Source organism: Schistocerca cancellata, chromosome 9, assembly GCF_023864275.1.
Source record: "Schistocerca cancellata isolate TAMUIC-IGC-003103 chromosome 9, iqSchCanc2.1, whole genome shotgun sequence".
Taxonomy (NCBI): domain Eukaryota; kingdom Metazoa; phylum Arthropoda; class Insecta; order Orthoptera; family Acrididae; genus Schistocerca; species Schistocerca cancellata.
The window spans coordinates 184,347,421-184,370,040 of NC_064634.1; the positions used below are offsets into that span (position 1 = coordinate 184,347,421).

The window sequence follows — 22,620 nt, forward strand, 5'->3', positions numbered from 1 at the left end:
ATTAGATCTGATGTAGCAAAAAGAGTAAAATATAAAGCAATTTACAAAGCAGGAAGTTTGGAAACGTTCTTTTGAAACATCAATGAGGTTATATAGAGGAGGATGAGGTAGCTGAAATAGGGCATCCCAAATAAAGCATCTGATCAAAAGTTTCCGAATACCCCTATGTAATGCGGAATTGGCCACTAGATGTCACGGGAGGTCGACCCGTCTGCTTGAAAGGATGCGGGGAGTATCGTGTTGTCAGTGGACAAACAGTGACAACGGAATGGGTCGGTCAGGAGAGGTTAGTGACTTCGAACGTGGACTTTTCATTAGATGTCACTGGAGTAACAAATCCCTCAAGGATAAATCAAGCCTTTTAAAGCTGCCCAAGCCGACTGTTGATGATGAGATTGTGAAGTAGAATCGCGAAGGAACAACTACAGACTAAACCAAGACCAGACAGACCGCATGTACTGCCTACCAGAGACAGTCTAACATTAAAGGGGGTGGGGATAAAAACATCGCGTGAAATCAGCGAAAGGGATTACTCGAGTGCTCCAAAGCGCCACCAGCTGTCCAGCTAGCACAGTGACTGTGTCTAGAGGGCCAAAAAGAATAGGGTACAGTCGAGAGCAGCCCCTCATAAGCCCCACATTTCTATAGGCAGTGCTAAGCGACGCTCGACGTTGTGTAAGGAAAGACTCCACTGAGCAGTGGACAACTGGAAAAAAGAGATTTGGAGTGATGAAGCAAGCTGTAACCAGTGGAAACCCGATGGAAGGATCTGAGTTTGTCGAACGCTTGGAGAACGTTACTTGCCATCATGTGTCGTGTGAACAGTGAAATAAGGAGGATACGGTGTCATTGTACGGGGATGTTTATCGTGGATGATGTATGGTCCCCTTGTTGGGCTTAGGAGAACACTAAATCAGGATGATATGTACACATTTTACAACATTGTGTACTGAATAAGAAGGGGAACAGTTGGGAGACGATAATGAGTTATATCGGCATGAAGAAGCACCCAGTCATAAAGCAAGATCTGGGAGGCAATGGTTGTGCCCAGTAACGTTCCTGAAATGAAGTAGCCTGCCCAGAGTCCCGATCTGAACCCAGTGGGTGACTTAGAACGCCGACTTCGCTTCTGACCCCAACGTCCAGCATCGGTACTTTCTCTACTTTCGGCTGTCGAGGAGGATGCGCTGCCATTCCTCCACAGACATTGAAATTGTCCCCAGCGTAGTTGAAATACCTCTAAGCACTATGGGACTTACCATCTGAGGTCATCAGTCCCCTAGGACTTAGAACTACTTAAACCTAACTAACGTAAGGGTATCCCACACATCCACGCCCGAGGCAGGATTCGAACCTGCGACCGTAGCGGTCACGCGGTTCCAGACTGAAGCGCCTAGAACCGCTCGGCCACCGCAGCCGGCAGCATAGTTCAAGGTGTCATAAAGGCTAAGGGTGAACACACCGTTTATTAAAGTCCACAAATAGGTGTCCGGATACTTTTGATCGTAGCATGTATGTGGTTCTCGCTCAGCCATAGCGCACAAATGGGCGAATTTCATGACTTAATGAAAATCAGTTTCAACATTTGTAGGTGTCGAATTATGACGCCGACTTTTTTTTGTGGAACTGTATGCTTATTTCAGTGGCACTGGATGGATCTTTCTAAGAAGAACTCAACGCCGAAACATGATTAAACTTGAAAAGTACGCTATGTGATCAAGAGTATCCGGACACCCGGCTGAAAATCACTTAAAACTTCGTGGCGCCCTCCATCGGTAATGCTGGAAGTAATTATGGTGTTAGGCCACCCTTTGGATTGATGACAACTCCCACTCTCGCAGACATACGTTAAGTCAGGTGCTAGAAGATTTCTTGGGGAATGGCAGCCCATTCTTCACGGTGTGCTCCACTGAGGAGAGATATCGATGTCGGTCGGCGTTCCAAAACATCCCAAAGGTGTCTTTTGGGGTTAAGGTCAGGACTCTGTGCAGGCCCGTCCATTACAGGGATTTTACTGTCATGTAATCACTCCGCCATAGGCCACGCGTTATGAACAGGTGCTCGACTGTGCTGAAAGATGCGATCGTCATCCCCGAATTGCTCTTCAACAATGGGAAGCAAGAAGGTGCTTAAAACATCAATGTAGGCCTGTGATGTGATAGTGCCACGCAAAACAACAAGGGGTGCAAGCCCCTCCATGAAAAACACGACAACACCTTATCACCACCGCCTTCGAATTTTACTGTTGGCACTACACACACCGGGCATTCGCCATACCCACACCCTGCCATCGGATCGCCACATTATGTACCGTGATTCGTCACTCCACACATTGTTCCACTGTTCAATCGTCCCATGTTTACGCTCCTTACACCAAGCGAGGCGTCGTTTGCCATTTACCGGCGTGATGTGTGGCTTTTAAGCAGCCGCTCGTCCATGAAATTCAAGTTTTCTCAGCTCCCGCCTAACTGTCGGCATCAGGATCCACTGCAAGCACTACGACAGTTTTAATTTTTTCCCGTAGATAAAAGCGGAGGGGTGCTAAGCCTGATGAACAAGCAGATGATTGTTTATTTACGAAACAATCGATCCAACGATCTCCATGTGTTATACACAGAAGTCCTGTAAATATCTGTGCGGAATGGACATCTGTCATATTAGTACCATGTGAGTAGATATATGATCAATTTTATGCCTTTCGGCAACTGTAGTTACTTGTGACTTCTTATAGTTTCATCAGAGTCAATGATGGGACCAGTGATGCGATTCTTGAGAAGCGCCCACTACACGTTGACAGGCCAAGGCCGTTGTTTATCAACTTCTATCAGCCAGTGTGGATTATCAGCCAAATAACAGACAAAATCTTGCACCACAATTTACTGTTTTCATAGACAGCATTCGGAGAAACGCAACCGATTTCGAAACTTACTGCCAGGAAACTGCTGATATAGCGAAAGGAGGACCGGGTGAAATGCATTGGAATGAGGCATTCACAGAACACTTCTCCAACTGGTCACAGTCGCACATTTAAGCTACCTCACAGCGAAATTATGATAGTGTGTTGACAATGCGAAAATGTTAGTTGCATGTCTCTTATCAGTTGATATTCTTCGCGTATTTTATTTTCCACGCCTCCATTTTCTACATACGAGTATGTTTTTGGATATGTCCAAAGACAGATGAAAAGGTAATTACGAGAGTATTCCAAGGTAATATTGGACGCTACATAAGCCTATTTGCAGACACTGGAAGGCTGCAACGACAGATGACTTTTGCGAAATGCATAAAGACCGACAGAGGCTCGACAGTTGGTGCAGGTGACTACAATTGACTTTGAACGTAATTAGGTGTAACATCTTGCACGTAAAAAGGCGAAGGCGTTCACTACTGTTCTATTACACCCTTGGCGACAAATTACTGGAACAATATAAGCCGTAAAATACCTGGGAGTAACCCTCTGGAATTGCCTCTTAAAGCAAATTGTAGGATAAGCAAATGACAGACTGAGATTCAGAGGGAGAATCTTGAGCGATTATGGGTCATGCACAAAATAAGTGGCTTTTTTGAGTATTGCTTATCAGTCTGGAACTCTTATCAGTAGGATTAATAGTAGAGAGACAGAAAATTCAATAAAGAGGGCGCGTTTCATCACGTGATAGTTTACTTGGCACGGGAGCATTACAGGAATGCAACAAGCTTCACTAGCAGACGTTACAAGAATGCCATTATGCATCGCGGACATCTTCTGTTAGAATTCCATGAGTGTATGTCCCAAGAAGAGTCGAAAAACACAACATTTTGCACTCTATTAATTATGTCTTATACAGTCATCACGGCGAAAAAAATCAGAAAAATTAGATGTCACATCGAGCTTTACCGACAATCATACTTTCCACACATCATTCGTGAATGTCCGCCCCGATAGCTGAGTGCTGCCGGCACGGTTGCTCAGCGTGTTCGGTCAGAGGGTTAGCTGCCCTCTGTAATAAAAAAACTGAGTTAATGGATCAACGACGAACTGAAACTCGTGTCTTCCGACGTCCGCACCGAGCAAATACAACGAACGAAAACGAACAAAAAAAAAAATAAAATAAAAAGTGGTCAGCGTGACGGATTGCCGTCCTGCGGGGCCGGGGTGGATTTCCGACTGGGTCGAAGATTTTCCTCGCTCAGGGACTGGTTGTTGTTGCTGTCTTGATCATCATTTCATCCCCATCCGGCGCGTACGTCGCCCAACGTGGCGTAGAGTGTAACGAGACCTGCACCTAGACGGCCGGACCTGCCCCGCAAGGGGCCTTCCGGCCAATGACGCCAAACGCTCATTTCCTTTTTCCATTCGTGAATGAAACAGGGAAAGGAGAAAATATGGTGATCCGAGAAGCAGCTTCGCCATTAACCGAATGGTATGGAGATCTGTAGACATGATGCACATGTACAGACAAACAAATCATTATAATTTCAGATAAACTGGATGATTTATTCAAGAGAGAGAGCTTTACAAATTGAGCAAGTCAATGACGCGGTGATCTGCCTCTTCACCCTATGCAAGCAGTTATTCGGCGTGGAACTGATTGACAGAGATGTCGAATTTCCTCCAGAGGGATATCGTGCCAAATTCTGTCCAACTGGCGCATTAGATGGGCAAAATCTGGGGGGCCCTGACCATAATACTACAAACTTTCTCAGTTGTGGACAGATCCGGTGACTTTATTGGCCAAAGTAAGGTTTAGCAAGCACGAAGACAAGCAGTAGAAGCTCTCGTCGTGTGCAGGTGAGCATTATCTTGTTGAAATGTAAGCCCAGAAATCGTCGACGTACCGCTGTGCTGTAAGGGTGTCGCGGATGATAACCAAAGAGGTCTTGCTGTGAAATGGAATGCCACCCCAGACGATCACTTCCGGCTGGCGGGACGTATGGGGGAAGACCGTCAGATTCGTATCCCACCGCTGTCTGGAACGTGTCCAGACACGTCTTTGCCGGTCATCGAGGCTCAGCTGGAAGCGGGACTCGTCACTGAATAGAATTCTACTCCACTCAATGATATTCAGGAGGAAGATGTGCCTGGGGTTCCCATAAACAGCGGTGGAATACCAACCTGACTGTTGCCCGACAACCAGGAGCATTAGTATGGGATGCCATTTCTTTTCATGGCACGTCCCCTTTCGTTATCATCTGTGGCACCCTTACAACGCCGGCCCCTGTGGCCGAGCGGTTCTAGACGCTTCAGTCCGGAACCCCGCTGCTGCTACGGTCGCAGGTTCGAATCCTGCCTCGGTCATGGATCTTTGTGATGTCCTTAGGTTAGTTAGGTTTACGTAGTTCTAAGTCTAGGGGACTGATGACCTCAGAAGTTAAGTCCCATAGTGCTTAGAGCTATTTGAACCATTTGAACCCTTACAACACTCCGGTACATCGACACTATTCTACGCCCCGTTTTATTGCTTTTCATGGCAAGCCCTTCTGGGCTTAGATTTCAGCAAGATGTCCGCACCCGGTAGCTGAGTGGTAGCCGGCACGGTAGATGAGCGTGTTCGGTTAGTAGCCCTCTGTAATAAAAAAACTGAGTTAATGGATCAACAACGAACTGAAACGGGTGTCTTTCGACGTCCGCCCAGGGCAGATACAACGAACGAAAGCGAACAAAATGATATTTTTCAGAAAAAAAGTGGTCAGCGCGACAGACTGTCAAACCTAAGGCTCCGGGTTCGATTCCCGGCTGGGTCGGAGATTTTCTCCCCTCAGGGACTGGGGGTTGTGTTGTCCTAATCATCATTATTTCATCCCCATCGAGGCGCAAGTCGCGCGAGTGGCGTCAAATCGAAAGACTTGCACCCGGCGAACGGTCTATCTGGTGGGAGGCCCTAGTCACACGACATTTTTTTTTATTTCAGCAAGATAATGCTCGCCCGCACGCGGCGAGATCTTCTACTGCTTGTCTTCGCGCTTGCCAAACCTTACCTTGGCCAGCAAAGTCACCGGATCTGTCACCAATTGAGAGCGTTTGTAACATTTATAGGCAGGGCCCTCGGAGTTTGACAATCTAATGTGCCAGCTGGACAGAATTTGGCACGATATCCGTCAGGACACCCAACACCTTTATCAATTAATGCCAAGACGAATGCCGAATAAGTGCTCGCATAATGGCCTGCGGTAGACAACTCGTTATTCACTTGCTTAATTTATGAAGCTTGAATAAATCATAATTTTTTTCGAAACTATAATGATTTGTTTATCCGTACGTGAACATGACACCTACCGATTTCAGTCTCTTTCGGATAATTCCTTCGTGGTGTGTCTTTTTTTGCCGTAGAGCGAGAGACACCAATTTTTTCCTTATTTTTTGGTTTGAACTGGTCGAGTTACGAAAATCTTGAATTTAGCTTCACCGGTATCGTTATCGATGCAACACTGAAACCTTCCCGTCGAATAAATAAAAAAATAATGATGAATTTAATGCGTTTAGACCATAACCTTCCCGTCTAGAATAAAATAATTTAACTTACTTTCCGTCTAATGAGAGAAAGAAAGAGAATTGAACTTTTTGTGCCTTGCAGCTTTCCTGTCTGGACTTGCTGCTATTGACAACGTGTCTGATCTGATACTCTTTAGCGTACACAATGTTGTACGCCTTGTGCCTTTATGGGTAGCAATTCAATCTACTCAAAAGAAGATTATTTCGATGTGAACACATAAGTATACGCCGAGGGCCTTAGTACTGGTTGCCTATGCAGTGAACCTGAAAACATACATATATATTTTCCTTACCTTTTATTTTACTGGGTCGCCTCTGGATAACGTCGTCTGACTGCATGTCTGAATGTACTCACTCTGCTCTATTGTTGATAATTATTTGGGTTGTTAGTCGTTTGCTTTTTTTATTGAAGTTACTGGTGCAAAATTCAATGTCCTTATCAAATAAAAAAACTGAAAAAACTCAACAAAAGTTAAATCTTGTGGTTACTGGGTTCAATAAAAAATAATACGATACTGACTGAGATAAAATGATCTATTCTGAAAATTATTGAATATAAATTTTTAACTCTTTATAATGATTCAATTTATAAAACTTTAGTTTGGGGATCGTTTAGATAAAACAGATAAAAAATGTAACAACGAACTTACAGTATGCAGTTAGCACTTAAATACCTTTGATGTCTTCATGACGTCGATTTCTAAAAATTCATAACTAATTACCAATTATACAGTTGTAGTATTCTTCAAGTAATATATATAGCTGGTGGCGAACAGGCACACCGCTCTGTCTCTAGACACAACTTGACTGCACAAAGGTTGACTCAAGAGTAATTGTATCGACAATGCTGCGAGCATCTCGCCGCGCTCCCTATGTATCAATGCGCTGGCTCTCCCGCCAACAAAGAGCTTGGTGCGGATGCTTCACTGTCTCCATCGATATGCAAAGACCTTAAACAAATTTTACAAAACAGTTTTCTTAACATTTTTCTTACTCACTATAACTCTTATTTACATACTTCTTAGCTTATAAATATTTTTCATGGCCTGGTTGATTTTCTGTTGACATATTTCAACGTCAGCCCCGACTGGACAAAAATGGGGAGGGAAATCGACCGTTGCCCTTTTGTAAGGAACCATCCCGGAATTCACCAGAGTCGAGTTAGGGAAGCTAAATGAGTTTCAGGGATGGGTATTAGAACACTGCACGTCCACAGCGCAGGCTGCCTCAGCAGCTGGCCGTATGCAGGCCTCAGTGCTTGGCACGCCAGCTTTGCAGGTGCCACGAAGTCGTCGCTTGCAGCTTGATCAGGGCGTATTGAGGACTGCTTCCAGAGTTTGCGCACGTACCGAGGACTGCAGGCGTCTCGGTGAGATGGCGACACGACCGTATTGACCCAGCGTTCTCTTACACAGATGGAGCCTTCGTCATCTGCAAACTCGCAAAATATAATGGGAATGCAGATTATCGGAGGGAATTTTAACGCTGGAAAAGTTCCTGGAGCTATATGAAATATTCTGTTTCACAAAATAATATAACGAAAGATGGCATATTTCATAAGCCATGATGAAAATTTGTGAAAATTATGAACTATGCAATAACGCACTGGAAGTCCAGCCTGTGTGCCCATTTTTCGGTAGCACTGTGCTATTAGAGTTTGTGAGGTATATGGGGAAACGAGTAACTAGTTCAGAGTGCACGGACGGTACAGTAAAATTACAAGATTTTTCTTCCGAAAAAACGTTATTTTTCGAGAGGAATTTTACATCCGTGTAAGATTTTATTTTCCTGCAGGAATAAAAGACATCCAACCAGTTGAAATAAATGGTGCTTTTCAAATAAACTTGACCACGGTTTCGACGGTCAGTAGCTACATGCCGGCATGTAGCTACTAACATGAACTGTTATACTAAGTGATCGGTTTTACTGATGTGACAAGCCCTTGCTTCTAGAGGCCTTAATTTTTACTTATGGACATACAGATGGTTACCGATAGTTGTCACGTGGAGACAGATTTACTGAGTGAATTGCTAACGTGACGTTTTCCTGCTCCTCTGAAGAAGACGAGTTTAGGTCCGTCGAAACCGTGGTCAAGGTTATTTGGAAACCATCATTTATTGCAACTGGTTGGATGTCCTTTATCCCTTCTGTTCTGTAACGGTTGCCGTACTGCAGCCGTGTTCAAAATACTGATTTTATTCCTGGTAAAAAGTTCGTGTTGTTATAAGATTTTTACGATACAGGTGACTTTTGGTTTCTAAGGGTATTTTTTTTACCAAGAAGGATATTAGTTTACAAGAAGAAAAAGAAGAAGACTTACTTACTTACTTTGCTTTCATTGGCGCTGACGTCGTTTCTCGCTCTGCGTTTTCTGTGTAAGAGAATTAAGTTTCATTTACTCTCAATTTGTTGCGCTCTAGAATAAGACGGTTGAGAGAAAAAAAAAAGGCCAGGCGGCGTAGCCGTTCGGTCTGGGGCGCCTTGCCGCGGTTCGCGCAGCTGTCCCCGTCGGAGGTTCGAGTCCTCCCTCGGGCATGGGTGTGTGTGTGTGTGTGTGTGTGTTGTCCTTAGCGTAAGTTATTGTAAGTTACATTAAGTAATGCGTAAGCCTAGGGACCGATGACCTCAGCAGTTTCATCTCATAGAACTTACCACAAATTTCCAAAAGGAGAAAGAGAAAACAATGATGATAAGGTTTAGACTTCCTATGACGTGGGCTAAATAGCATATTTAATTCTTTTTCTTTAATCCGCGAAAGACACAGTCTTATGAACCGAAGTTGGGTGTATATTTTAAGAAAAATAGTTCAATTGCTGAGCCCGGAAGTTAGATGACTTTTTTTGAGGAAAAATAAGAGTAACATTCCATAATTAGTTCATTTCTTAAGCTATTTGCATTGGCATCTGCTTATCATTAAAGAACTTTGAGTGTGGTCCCTTCGGCAAAATGAAGATTCATTTTTTTCTTCTTAAACAGGATTCAAAATAATGTGATTTTCAACTTGCAAGCAGGAACTACCGCGAAAATTCAGACGTAAATTGAGAGAGTGGATACAGACAGACAGCTGTACAATACCAGTTCGGTAAAAAGTCGGAAACTGTAGAGTGAAACGGTGCTAAAATAATCAGCATTGAATGCTTTACAGTCACATCGTGAACGCACCTGTCTGCTCTGAAGTAATGACGGTCGATATGATGCAAATGCACATCAGTGTAGAGTCTAAGCTACAATTTTAATGTGATACACTCTTTTTAACGGAGAAAATGCTGCATATCTTCTAGACAAGTCACACCTGCTCTAAGAGACGTGCTAAAACCCTAACGGGTCGTAGACGTTGGCACGTTACAGGGTTGCATTGTTCTTACTCTACATGGATATTTTGTTATCATTAGACCGGCGTAATGTGTCGGAGATGATTTACTGAAAACTTTGTAAACATCCATTTAACGTCCATTGGCAGTAGGCCTGGTAACTGCCTAGGGAAGTCGATTAGCTGCCTAGGTCTTCCTGCAGGTCATTTGTGAAGTCGTTACTTAATCTTGTCCCGGCGCGTTAACCTCTTTCAAAGGCGTCTGTCTGGAGGAAGACATGAGTTTATCGTCTCGTCGAATGCGATGTATTTAGAAAGGTATCTCTAAGTCACACGAAAAATAAGGGTTTGGAGCTCGGCGGTGGACTTGGAGAAACGACGGAGAACATAAACGGGAATGCGTACTGTTGAGTGTCTGACAAGGGACAATCAGACCTGTTAGTCCTGGATTTTGGTGAGTCTGGGGTGTGTCGTTGAGTGACCCGTCCTGAGTGGCTAGCGGCTTTTCATGCGACAGCCCCTAGTTTTCGAAAAAATCGATGTTGAAGTTTTATGCTTGCCTCATATATTTGTAACGTCAGCCCTGTTTCAACCAAGCAAAAGTAGCGCAGCGGCTAAGATTCGCAGCTATCACGCTGATGGTACTGTTTAAAATCCTGCCCACGGATTTTTCTTCTTTCCAGTTTTCTCATAGACAATAACATTAAGCAGTAAACGTCAAGTAAAATTATTCAGAAACAATCATTTTCGCTGTAGTAATTTTATTGGTATATCAATTATCACAGCAAACTTTCTGCAAATGCGTATTATGTTTGTAATTCGTAATTACAATGTCAAATATTTGGATAAAATTCTGAGGATTCTTGTGAGGGCGGAGGAGGGGGGAGGGCATACGGATCAGTGGGGGCTGAGGGGGGGGGGGGCATACTGATCACTGGGGGCGTATACCGACCACAGACTTTACGATCAAATCTTTGTAGATTAAAGAAAAGCAAATACCTACATCGTAACAATAATCTCATCCAAATTTACTCCACTTTGCCAACAGTATGATGTTTATTTTTACAAGCAGTTTAAAATTTCCACAAAAAATGTTCTCAACTTGCTACAGACAATACTCTGTTCATAATAAGAATAAACCTGATGTAAACATTACACCATGTATTCTTCCGTGTTTGCTTCTCTCTCACTGGATTTCGTTTCACGTGGAGAGGAAGCCAAGCTGTGTTCAGTACAGGCAAGTACGATCATAAGGATACGTTTCATGCTGTGTTACGGGCACGTAGATTGAGCGATAATGCGGGACAGCAGCTTTACCGGAGAATTAACTTGGACAGCACAGTCCAGCCAGCTAACTGGTGTAACTAATCTGCAATGATGTGAGCATCTGCAGTTCAGACTTAAAAAGAGACGAGCAGAGAAACAATATAGCTTCGAATATCATTTAATTCTTAAAGAGAATGAAATAATATTCGACAAAACTCTAGCACTATCGCACGCTTTTTAGGTGACCAGACGGAAGGCATAAAATGCTCTCGTTCTCACCTAATATAGTATTCTAATTGCAAAGAAGAGTTATGAAAATTTCTAACTTACACATAATGTAATTTTTCTGTGAGAGCTATGTCTGATGCAAAAAGCAAACTGCAGAGATTTCACCGTATTGTTGAATACTGAAGGTATTAATTGCGGTCAGTCATCTGATAATCTCTTAGCTCCTTCCTTACCCGAATTCGAGAACTACATTTCAGTTCTGGAACTGTCGATAACGAGTCGATCAACAACAGAATCCACGAAGCCACCAAGGCACCGCATTTTATCCTTTTATGGCGTTCCGTTCTATACCCCGCTAGCGTTCGGCAGCGACGTGTGAAAAAGCTGCGTACGTTAGTTGTAATACGTCTGGCAGCTTAGTAGTCTTGTTATTTTTCGCGACAAATCCCTTAACTTGGCTCCAGATCACTTCCGTTGGTTCCATATTATAATGGTACAGTGGCAAATGTAAATATGCAGCATTTGCATGGAGTGTTCGATGCTGTGAAGAAGGTTGTTTTTCATGTTTCTACGACACTTCTCACTCTGGTTCGGGTGTGACTACATCTGTGGCATAAAACAATGGACGTAGTCTAAATAAAGAGTATTTGGTTTTTCATTTTTGTCCTAAAAATTAAAATTTTATGTTTTCTTATTTTAAGCAGCCTTTATTAACAATCTTTCATAAAATATCGATAATTAAAATCTTATATTTGAAATGCAACATTATGTAATCAGAAACAAGAAGACGTACATTATTGATTAAAAAAATGATGAATTTTACAATTACGAGATGTAGATTGTACAAAAGGAAAGAAAAAAAAGTCCAACGTGAGACTAGATCCACTGATCCATGAACTGCATCAAATTATGTATCTACTACGTTACTGATTCCGCTATATATCCAGTGTGCATTTGAATCTCAGCTGTATTAAATACAGTCCCTCGAATAACTTCAAAGCCGATTTTATCTGTAAATTTATGAAAACCACCAGGAACAACCTATTTCTCGGCAGTTTTTAACCGTGTTCCACACGCGTATTTCGATACGGGGCAGGAAGCAGCCTCAGCAATTTTCGTTCTGTGTATTACGCGACAATCAGAGCGCAACAGTAAGGGGGTCGTGACAGAACATGATGTTTTAAACAAAAATTACGTAGCTAAAGCGAGATTAAGAAAAACAGCTGTTAATGCATTAGAATATCATTTAACGCAACTAAGTAATAAGATATCCAACACATAAGTAAGACCTACTTCCAAGAGCGTAACACCACCAGTGTACGTGTGCTACGGTTTCTGACAATCATCGCGTCTGTGTTTGTTTACATTATGTTTATTCTTATGATGAACAGAATATAACAGAGAAATAGCTTAGAGGGAAGATTGCGTAAAACACATTAAAAAAAAATCTGCATCGGTTTAGTGGGCCTGCTTTCACAGGAATGATGATATAAACTTAGTTCGCATCGAAGCTGACCGTAGAAAGAACAATATTTTTGAATGTAAAGGAGCTATGTTTGCCGGTATCGCTTCTGTAACATCCGTGTGGCAACAAGGTAGTAGTAGCTTTCATTAAATGTGCGTGGTACTCTATGCATTTTTTTTTCTAGTTGTTCTTACGACACGTATCATCCGGAATTGTGTTCTGGCACAGCAAGCGATGCAATCCATAGCGTGTAAGACGGTTTGTAAGCTATTCTGTAACGAAGACATCTGAAGACAGTTTACTGTAATGATTGATTTGTTAGTTAAATTACAATAGCGAAAATGACTATTTCTGAATAATTTTGTGTGACATATACTATTAAAAGATATCATGTACGATTAAAGTGAAGAAAAATACGTACAGATGCGGGATTTGAACCTGTGCCATCACCTTGACCGTCGTGAACACGTGCCGCGGCGCTACTTCACTTGGTATTAACTTGTCTAACTTCAACATCGATTTTCTTGGAAACTTACGGCCGTCGCATCGAACACTGCTAGTCAGGTACTCAGTTCAAGTCCCTCTGCAGCCTACCAAAAATTCATGAAAATCCGTGAGTAACAGGTACGATGGTTCCCTTGTGAGAGTGGCTTCTGCAGAACGAGAGAAAAGCAACTGAATTACTGCGCCGCGGCTGTAGTCTACTGGAATGGCAGTATTATTGTTGTTGTTAACACTTTCATGATACGCATTCTTTTACCAGTAAGACCTAAATCATCGGCTGACTTATAGCACGTATATGCCATTTCATGGGGAAAACATTCAGAATCTCTTTAAAGGAGCTTGTAAATAAATTTTATTTTTTTCTTTGAAACTAGCCGGCCGTGTGGCCAAGGGGTTCTAGGCGCTTCATTCTGGAACCACGCGACCGCTACGGTCGCAGGTTCGAATCCTGCCTCCGGCATGGATGTGTGTGATGTCCTTAGGTTAGTTAGGTTTAAGCAGTTCTTGGGGACTGATGACCTCTGGTGTTAAGTCCCATAGTGCTCAGAGCCATTTGATCTTTGAAACCGAGGCCGTAACGGCACGCTAGTGCAGCGGTGCCCAACCCAGGAAGTAGCCAGTTCCAATCCTGTTGGTGGATCAAATTTATTTACAACTTGTAGAGAACCTAGAATGCAGTTATAAGAGACAAAGAGCATGATGAGAAAGCCATAGTCGATGAAGGAGTGAGACAAATTTTAAGTCTATCCCAGATGCTATTCAATCTGCATACTGAGCAAAGTGTGAAGGAAACCAAGGAGAAATTTTAAAGTTCAAGAAGAAGAAATATAAATCTTGTGATTTTCCGATGGCACTGTAATTCTGCCGGAGGCGACAGTGGGCATGGAAAAGCATTTGATCAGAATGGATAGTCTCCTAAAAAGAGATTAAAAAATGAATCCGAACAACAATAAAGCGAGGGTCATGGAGTGTAATCGAAATGGATCAGACATTGCTGAGGGAATCGGATTAGCAAAGGAGAAATTCAAAATAGTAGATGAGCTTTGGTATTTGAGCAGAAAAACAAGTAACGATGACGCAGTAGGGTAGATATAAAGTGCAGACTGGCAGTGGCGTTTCTGAAAATAAGAAGTTTGACGACACTAAATATAAATTTAAGTGTTAGGTAGTGTTTCCCTGGAGTATAGCCTTAAATGGAATTGAAACGTGGATGCTAAGCATTTCAGTTCAGACAAGAAGAGGATAAAAGTTTTTAAAAAGTGATGTATTAGAAGAATGCTGAAGATTAGATGGGTAGATTGCGTAACTAATGTGGAGCTACAGAATCGAAATGGGGAAAAAAGAAATATGTGGCACAATGTGACTAAAAAAGATTGTTTGAAGGGCACGTCCTTAAGCATAATGGAATTTTCAGTTTGGTAATGGGAGGCATTGGGAGCAGAGAGGGTGGTTAAACTTGTAGAGTATGGTCCAGTTTTGAATTAAGTAAGCGGGTTCAAATTTTAACCATTTCGCACGCATTTAACAAATGCTGAGTATGTCGAGATGTTACTTCTGTACGGGTTTTGTAATGGAAACGGCGCTGGTGCTGCTTGTAGACAATACGGAAGTTGATTTCCTAACCGCAGAGCACCAGGCTCAAGTGGTGTTTTCACTAAACTCCGTAGGCTGGTGCTGCTCGCAACAATCATTTTCATCTGAACGTGTAGATGGACAGAATGTGGATGAAATACAAGACATTAAGTTTGCAGACGTAGTCGTTCAACAAACAAACGCAAAATTTCTATACGTATCCCAATTCCAAGATTATGAAGGACATTACGTATGCACGGCCTCTATCTTTATCATTTACAGCTGACTCAACGCCTTCAAGATCGAGATGAACGTACACATTTGGGACTTTTTCGTTGGCTGATAGCAAATCTCTGAGTAATCCCATTAATACATTTTCTCCCACTGGTGGCGGCGTCGACAGCATTCGTCAGTCGCATCAGTGGCTCGACCAAAACCCACATGCCTTTGCGGAGACTCATTTTCAAGAAGAATTCTCTGTAAATGTGTGGCGTAATACGATAATCAACTGATTCGACCTGTTGTTTTATCGCTTCGTCTTACGTGGCCCTGTTATCTAAACTTTATTGAATACGAGCTTCCAGCATTGTTGAAGAGATTCCTTTGTCTACAAAGATGGCTATGCTCTTTTAGTATGTTGTCGCTCCTGCATACACTTAGCCTAACATTCCCCGGAATAAGCATCAGCAGAAACGGTCACGTTTCTTGGCCACGGGGGTCTCCAGACCTTCACCTTTTAGATTTCTTCCCGTGATGATGCTTCAAAGGCTAAGTCTACAGAGACAAACACAAAAGAAATACTGATCGTTACGATTGTGAATAGTGCTGTCCTTATAAAATAACACCAAGACTTTAGAAGAGCTACACGAGCTGTTGTCAAGAGAATTCGAAAGTGCATTGATGGGAGAGGGGAAATTTATGAAAACCACTCTTGAACTTAATAACTTACCTTTGCTTAACATCTTACATGAGTATTTATTTCGGTTGCATTCTGTCAGCTATATTTACATAACGAATAAAAATTGGATACATGTTATAAGGAATGTTTTACGCAAACTAATCTACACTACTGCCTCCTAAAATATTTATTTCTCCTGAAACATCTGGTATAAGTGGTAGAAAAGGTGAATACTGCCCATCATGTGGCCGAAGTGGATGGTAAAAGGAAAACATCTTTCATGCGAATTCACTTTGTTAGGAGTAGTACTAAAGATCCATTTAAAAAAGGATTTCTCGGTGCAAATAATTCTGAAAAGCCATTACTAGAAGAATGGTATTTATTGACGGAACATGTCTTAAGGAAGGGGGGGGGGGATAGGACGTCAAACGGGCCGATTTGGAGCAGTGGAGCAGGAGAGACACCAAAGGACACTTTAATTTCCACTATCTCTTTTTTTTAGAAATAAATTCATAAAACTTTGTCAGCATGATCAGAAAGGATTCAGGATTCACACTCATAGCAGCGGAAGCCCAAGTCATAACAAGATAATTTTTTTACACGTGATATTTCATCTTTTTTCACTTGTTATTGGCTGCATTTGTTGCTACAGGTACACTTTTCTTCATAAGTATGAGAGATTGTTCGCTGATTTTTGCACTGCTTATTAAACACCCTTCTTAATGCAAAACTCTAGAATTTTCGAAATCTATTAAAAACTGTGCTAAAAACTGTAAAATTTGAGTTTTTTCCAAAAATGAAGTTTCAAATGTAACAGCTCAACCATTTATTCATAAATTAAATAAATTCTAGAGATTTATACACCTGTAAGTATGGTTTGTGTGCTGTGCAAAATTCATCGAAGAATCTCTCATACTTACGAAGAATTGTGTACGTATAGCAACAAGTAAATGACAAAATGATGAAATTTCAAATGAAAAGAAATTTATTTTGTTATGTTTTTGAACTTCCACTGCTATGAGTGTGAATCCTGTACCCTTCCTGGTAATGCTGACGAAGTTTTATGAATTTATTTGTAAAAGCACAGACAGTGGAAATTAAAATGTCGTGTGGTGCCTCTCCTGCTCCAAGTCGGCCCGTTTGACGTCTTAGCCGCCTTAAGCCATTAAAGATGTGTTGACCTTGATACTTCTGGGAACATAAAGGATGGAGGGAAGAGAAGAAGGGAATAAGGGAAGTTAATGTTTAAAGTAAGTTCATTAGAGACAGAGAATTAGTTTGAACTGAGCGAAGACAGACGGCCGTGGTTTATGAAGGGTATTCGACTGACCTAATTTAAGGAAACAGTGGTAAGGTGACCAACATGGGTTTGAATTCCGTTCCTCTCTGAATGCGAGTCTCTAGATTTAGACAACGTGTCAGATGTCTAGTTTTTTTTTTTAACAGAGTGGATGGAACACATTGTTACGGCAGATAACTGGAAACGGATATGGAGAGACGAAGAGTGAACATTTGTCAGAAATAAGGGAAGGATCGATTCAAACCAGAGTGCCACTACGTAACTCTCGGTTGCGCAGGCTGGTAGCCTAGAATTTGTTCTTTTAGGTGATCAAAAAGTATAAATTAATTCAAATCAGTTTTACAGTATTATTTCTGAGGGAAGTGATACATAACGAGGAAGCTTTTGGTTTATTTGTCAAGAACGCCTACAGTTTCCGCACGGTAAGAACAGGCGTCTAGCTCGAGAGAATACGGTGTATAAAAAATTAAAAAAAAACATTAATTTCGGCGTCTACAGATCCAAGCATGCATGTCATTTAAAGAGGCACACCAACGTAAAGAGTGGGAACTGTAGGGAACCGGGAACTACAATCATTGAACTGAGCTGTCAAGAAAAGTGTTGCTTGTAAGGCCGGTAAAAAATACGGTTTGGAACGCGCTCTCGGAATGCGAAACACACATCGCGACGTGAGCGCGCTGCACAACTCCATCGCACTGTTATGACAGTTTACTCGAGCGTAATTCTTCGTTCTGACTCAGGCAAAACAGCGCAGAAAACCCTTCGTGATGCAATGACCAGCACATAGCGCTACCGATGGCGAGTCAGCTGAGGTAGGCAACACACCCGCTGACGGTTGCACAGTTACTCGTCAGTTGCTGCAGCGACCTTCCGCGAAGAGAATGTTGTCGACGTCGGATGATCGCGTGTACATATCTTAGTGGTACACTAAGCTAGCTACTTTCTGTCACTACAAAAGACAGCGGGCTTTCCGTACACTAAATGGTAGAAGGCTAGATTTAAAAGAAGTGTACAGTTTTTGATAAAGATAATTATATATTATGATCATATTACAATGACTCAAAGTAAAACAATTACAGTAAGTATTCAAACTGCAAACCACCCGCCTCTAACCTCTTCCTCTTACGTTCGAGGTCACATCTTCCAGAGCAGCTGCAGGAATTGCTTGACAAACCGTGTCAGTTTCATGCCGCAGTTGCGCTAGTGTGTATGGCTACCTGCCGTACACTACTTTCTTGAGGGTACCCCATAAGTAAAAATCAAGTATGGGAAAATAAGGAGAAAGTGCAAGTACTCGATAGGACGCCTTTCTCCAACCCGACTTCCCGGTGAATTGTTATCCAGATGGGCGTGCACATCCCTATGAAAGCGGGATGGAGCGCCAACTTGTTGGAAGAAAATAGGTTTGTCGACATTAAATCTACATACATATTCCGCGAGCAACCATACGGTCTTTGGTGGAGGGCACCCTGTTCCATTACCAGCCTTTCCTTTTCTGTTCCACTCGTAAGTAGAGGGAGGGAATAATGACTGTCTGTATGCCGCTGTATGAGCCCTAACCTCGCTAATCTATCTTCATCGTCCTTCCGTGAAATTTACGCCGGAGATAGTAGAATCGTTCTGCTGTCAGCTTCAAATGCTGGTTCTCTATACTTTCTCAGTACTGCTCCTCGAAAAGAACGTCGCCCTCTCACCAGTGATTCCAAGTTAATTTCCCAAAGTATCTCCGTAATACCTGCGTATTCTTCGAACCTATCGGTAAAAAATCTAGCAGAATTGCTTCTTTGTATTCCATCAAATAAAGCACGAACGGATGGTAAAATTAATAAGTCGAGCATCTCCTAGTAACTCCTTTTCCGGAAAAGAAAGATCCAGCCGGTCCCCTTGTTGATAACCCGCACCAGACATTGACCGCTCTCTCGACATAACCTGAGGATTTCGCGGGGCCCCTACACCATATATGCCTCGTTACCGTACCATGTAATTTAAATTGTGGCTCATCAGGCCACACCACTTTGGAAACAAAATTGACATGTTCAACCTGCGCGAGGAACCATTCACTAAACTGCCTTCTCGTATCTCGGTGGTCCACATTCAGTGAGTGTAACAGTTGCGGAATGTAAACTTTCCGTTTTACTCTGCAAAATACGCCTTATGCTTGCCCTACTGACACCTGTTTCACGTGCACGTTGATTCCCATGATTAGCGGGTGAATGCGTCTAGCACCTCAGCGGAGGTTCACCTGTTTCTGTGCCGGTCTGATTTTCCCTTATGCATAGTGTTCCACAGTTTCGAACTCAATAGCGATGGCGAGCGACGCTTGGTCGTGTCGGTGGTACAGTTCCATATTCCTGTCTTCAGTGTCGTTGCACTTCACTGATGTTCTTGAATTTCCATTACCATTTGAAAATGCTTTTTTGTTGCGCGAATAACAGTCATATTTGCGCCACGGCGTCACTTTGTACATTAACACTGGCGCGTCACAACACATCTGCTGCTCAACCATTGTACTACACCCATTGTAAAACACCCATTGTGATTTCAAAACGTGTGATCTGTAAAGCCAGATGGGATGTTAAATCCTAATCTTCTTTCCTTTCTTTAAAGTGTGGTAATTTTTTTTAGATCTACCTTGTATGTTGTATGCTTACTTCTGAAAGAAGTCTCTTGGAGATACTGGAAAGTTTCAGATTGATTGTATAATGGTAGCACAGAGGTTTCGGAACCAGATTGTAAAAGTAAGACATTTCCAAGGGCCAGATGTGAAATCTTACCGCAATTAATTGGCTATGAGCTTTAATTGAAACTGAAGAATTTACAAAAATATACGACGCTAAGGAGATGGGTGGGACCTAGACCTCTGGGGAAAAGAGAAGCAACTATATGAATGTCAAGAGTCAGATGAAAGACCAGTGCTGACTGCTGACCAAAAAGGGAAAGCTGAAAGGTGTAAGAATATATAGAGTGGCTGTGTAATGGAAATGAACTATTATGAAGATAGTTTTACCTTATTAATCATTGCCAGGTAATCTGTCCCTTAAAAATTTAAAACTTGATCACTGTGGAAGGGGTTTCTTTCAATGAAATGATGATTAGGGACCCTAGGCAGAGACCCAGCCTGTTAATGAAAACTGCCCCTTCACTGATTTTGATTAATATTTAATAACTAAATAGTGTTCAGGGAACTGACCACGCAATGGGTGCCTACCTGCTCCGGCGGCGCGTCTCCCCCAGTGGGACGTTTCGCATGCCGACTCGTAATGGTCTGTTGTAAACTTCCGCACCACTCTGCCCTGCCTTTGAGCACTGCCGCTCGTCCGCTCCAGCCAAACTCCGTGAAAATATCGCCTGAACCCCGACTTCATGCAACATGCGAATTTCTTAAAGTTAATACGCGTCTTATGCCGTCTGATACTCCCTATATTAATTTCAGTAGGCTGATTGCCTGATAAATAACATAATAATCGATATCTAACTCGTCTTTGCAACAATTATTATATTACAGTAAGGTGCAAAATACTGCTACCTTACAACTGAAGCAGAAAAACTGGCAAAATGACATGTATTTGTTTCCTCGGTAATTTTTGTTTTATGGGTATTAGGCCGTGGTCCCAAGGCATATTTCTCTGGGTAACGTTTCGTCTCCTAATGCCGGAGACATTATCCGAGACTATAGTCTCAGAAAGCAAATAAAATCTAAAACAATCCCCATAACAAAGCCTCGGCGCGACTCAGCGATCCGAGGCTGTAGTCTGATGACAACACGAACCGACAGTTGCGTGGCGCCGGCCGAAGTGGCCGTGCGGTTCTAGGCGCTGCAGTCTGGAACCGCGAGACCGCTACGGTCGCAGGTTCAAATCCCGCCTCGGGCATGGATGTTTGTGATGTCCTTAGGTTAGTTAGGTTTAACTAGTTCTAAGTTCTAGGGGACTAATGACCTCAGAAGTTGAGTCCCATAGTGCTCAGAGCCATTTTTTTAGTTGCGTGGCTACGTATAAACATGTCGACTTCTTGAGCTTGTTTTGTGTCTGTAATAGCTTTCTGAGAGGTTATAGCCTGTTGTGGCGACTCCAGCATTGGAAGATGACACGTTAGGCAGAGAAATTTGCCATGAACCATGGCCTAACGCCGCTGAAACAAAAATCAGCAAAAACGCAAATACTGGTCCTGAAGGCCTGCATCGTTTGATTTGTTGATTTTTCAGACTACCCGTTTTACTGTTATTAGTTCAAGTGAGTTTCGACTACTACATTTTGCGTATGTCTTCAGAGGACATAAATTACTCCTTGCTGTTTTTTTCTTTTCTTTTATTAATTTTATTTCTGAAATTCCTTTCTCATTTGGTCACGTTCGGTTGGTTCTCTAATTCTTCACATAATGGGTCACTTCTTTTATACCACTGCACTCCCCGCTACCATACTTGGTAATAGCATCGCGTACATTTCTTTTCTCTTTTCGCAACCAGCTCATATGATTTATAACATATCACCCAGCGTTGTTTTCTGATTTATGGTTCTAATCCTGATAAAATCATTTTATTAGACTTTAAAAAAGAATTTCATACAGCGGGTTATTAGCATTGCGTGATGATGTGTCATCGAACGAGTGAATGTGAGTGAGAGGGATGATGAGCGAGTCAAGTTTTAACACATATTTTACGCTCTAAATATGAAGTTTAAAAGGTGTTTGGGCCCTATTTTTATCATAGTATTTTATTAGGGGAGTGTGTAATCCTTCATTTGAGTTCGTGAAATATCAATCATCCATATCTCTTCCTTTTTTCATACCACTTTCCACTTCCTTTTTTCATACCACTTTCCAAGCTAAAATTGGGGGTGAAATAACTACTCTTCCCAAAACTCAACCGAACCGGTTGGGAAAGGGTACTTTACAATGTGCACCAATTTGCGTAGCTGTACCGTATAGTGAGCACTATTTTGTTATACGAATTTTCAGCGATAGACCCTTTCCGCTCTTATTGTTTTTTTCTTCACTATTTTGTACCACGTGTACATCGAAATCTGTGTGTTTTACTGTTTATATCATAATTTCAGGCATATTTTATCCCCCGTCTCAAATAGTTAAAGTGTAAGACCTATTAACTGATCAGAAACTCAAATTTTTGTTGTAAGTGGGTGCGCTTTTTTGAAGGCAACGATTTATGACTTCTATTATGGATAGTTTCATTACACAGTAGATTTACTTGGCGAAATATCATGCATAGTACCGTACATCCTAATTTTGTGAAAAGATAACTGATATATTATGTAAATCTGAAACTTCCTGGCAGATTAAAACTGTGTGCCCGACCGAGACTCGAACTCGGGACCCTTGCCCTCGAAAGGCAAGGAGTTCGAGTCTCGGTCGGGCACACAGTTTTAATCTGCCAGGAAGTTTCATATCAGCGCACACTCCGCTGCAGAGTGAAAATCTCATTCTGGATTATGTAAATCTGCTTGAATTTAATTTAAACTTTCTTCCGTACAAGTTATATTCCTTTAGAGTACCTTCAACACAAATGTTAAACCTTTCTTCAGACCTTCAGTAGCTTTTAGCGCCTTCGGTAAGTGTGCGTCCAGTTTTATTTTAATGTAGGTATTTTCGT

General features: G+C 42.1%; 1 protein-coding gene across 1 annotated transcript in view; it reads left to right on the forward strand.

Annotated features, from left to right (window-relative positions):
- The window catches only part of LOC126100393 (alpha-tocopherol transfer protein-like), a 137,126-nt gene that overhangs the window by 72,291 nt on the left and 42,215 nt on the right, over positions 1–22,620 (forward strand). The gene's annotated exons all lie outside the window — the stretch shown is intronic.